This window comes from Nansenia antarctica (assembly GCF_963989245.1).
Source record: "Nansenia antarctica genome assembly, chromosome: 2".
NCBI classification, from domain to species: Eukaryota; Metazoa; Chordata; class Actinopteri; order Argentiniformes; family Microstomatidae; genus Nansenia; species Nansenia antarctica.
In genome coordinates, this window is record NC_137675.1 from 71,766,673 (window position 1) to 71,769,232 (window position 2,560).

The following is a 2,560-nucleotide window of genomic DNA, read 5'->3' on the forward strand; positions in this document are numbered from 1 at the left end:
AGTGCAGCTGTCACATACAATAGGCTGTTGTGAATAAATACGTAGATCTGCAATTAATGTCAATTTATTGTTTTGTTTTCTACATACTGTAGATGCACTGTACAACACTGTTGTTTGCTTTATGTAACAGACATGTCCTCTGAGGATACATAACATTCCTGTGCTTGAGGACTGGTCAAGTGGGTGGGTCCATGTCCTATGTTAGCAAAGTGGTTGATTAGCCCGGCTAACTGTACAAAATGACACTGATTTCCCAGGGCCTCACTTAAAAGAGCCCCATTAAGTCTATGATTTGTGATTAAATTAGCGATCAGCTCTAAAAGCAATAAACAGAAGCAGTAAGTGATTAAATATAACTTAGCCTGGCGTCACAGTCAACAAGCTAGAGGGTGGAGTAAGGGAGACAGTGATTACCGTTGGGTAACCATGGGCACTGCTTGCTTAGTCACGCCATTATGGCTTAAAATGACAATGAACCTCTGTGTTAGAGCAATAGGTGGCAGGTTATGTACAGCATCTCCTTGACAACAAGAGACATGATTCATTCAGTTATCTTGGAGACAAGAACAACAAAGTTATTTTTTAGAAACACAGAGTAAATGTTTGATTGAAGCAGGAAATTAGACTTGACTCACCTTATACCTTCATCAGGAACACAACAGATGTCTAGTCCAAAAGGGAAATAGAGGATCCAGGCTCTAATTTTAGATTTTCATCTTTGGACTTTGATGAGGCAGGAAATTACAGACTTGGTGTTATCAACAGGAAACCGACCATAAACCTCTCTTTGGATAGAAAATGCAATTATGGTACAAAACATCCATTAAGTATTTGGAAAACACATTAATGGTGCATCTCAGGCCCAATACAAGTCTAGCTGTGGCTCAGTGGAGGCTAATGGAGGTAGAAATTGGAGGACATGCTCATTGTAATGCATGGAATCAAACATTGATACCATTCCTCATTCCATTCCATGCATTACAATGAGACTGTCCTCCGATTTCAGCATCCACCACCCTCCCCGGCTGTGGCCTGACTGGCACAACACAGGAGAGCTCAAGAAATTGGATTTGATGTTAAGATATTCCTCCCACAAATAGGAAAACAGCTTTGGTAAAGAGCTGACCGAAGATGGCCTGTAGTAACTTTGGGAAACAATGTTTGGTTTGGCTCATGACAGATTTAGGACAATACTGAAATGAATTCCTCTAATTCCTTTTCCTTCTCACAGATTCACGTTCTGTTTTCTATCCAATGTCTTTCATTCTTTCTTTAATATCATTTTAAACTCTTCCCATATTAAACATCTGTTATTTGTTCTCTACTTGTCTTTCTCCTTTCTGTCTCTATCTATTCTGTTTAACAAAGACACTGTCTGCCTGCTTGGAGTTTGAATAGATCTTAAGTACATGGTGTATGATGGCTATGGATTATAGCACTTACGTACATTGCACTCAAACTGCTTTGAAAATACTTATCTGAAAACTGTTGCTAGATGAACAAAACAAACGAAACAAATTCCGTTCACAAAAGAGCGACTCCACGGTAAAGAGAAAATAAATGAAAACATCTAAACTACACTAGAAAAAAAAAATGATGCTACCTCATACTGTGTGTACTGTTTGTATTTGTATATTTAAAAAACGAAAGAGAAAGTGCCTGTTTACATGAAGGAGACATTGAGATGCACTCCGTATGACTTCAGGCGATGTCTAATGCCCAAATATATACTCAGTGAACTTGGAATGAACCTGTGCCTAGGGCCCCTCATATCTGTATCCAGACGTACTCAAGGTCTGAGTACATGAATAGCCCATTCTCACAACCAGAGGTCTAATCAAGGTGTCTTGAAGATATTCTAAAGCAGCTTCCCAAATCGTGACGTTAGAATTATAAGGTTCTATCTCCATTTTTGTACTTTTTTAGTTTTTTACATAATCTGATCCATTAGGTGTTTATTAATGCCTGTGTGGTGTTATTTTAAAAAATGTTGAAATTTTTTAGTTAGTAATTAATAAAATACAAAGGTTCCATCTCACAAAACATAATGGAATGTAAAAACTTTGACGCTCAATATCTCTGAACTGCCCTAAACGGAGATAGAACCTTATCATTCTAAGCTCACGAAATAGTGATGAAAGAGTTAAAATAAAATGCATGCAGGTGTTAATGATGCCCAAAGATGCAACCAATGATAGACTATCTGAACCAATGTGCAATGTTCTTAATGGTCCAAGTCCACTGTCATATTGCTTGTGTGGCAACACACAGAAACAAATAGCAGGCACAATAGTATGGGTTTCAGCAGTAGAATATGAGATGTATATCATCTCTGGTTTTCAAGGTACTCTTTTGTCCTTACATAACATGATTTGCTCAGAATAGAAAAGATCATCAGACAGTTGGATTAATGAAACCACTAGGTACTTAGCAAAAAGCTTACAGGATTTCTTAGAGTGTAGTGATGCAAAATAAACCTGACCGGCAGCAGCAAAAAATGGCTTTCAAGCGAATGATCTCCCTTGGTTATTATGTGTGTAGTGCTTGTGTGACTGCTCTG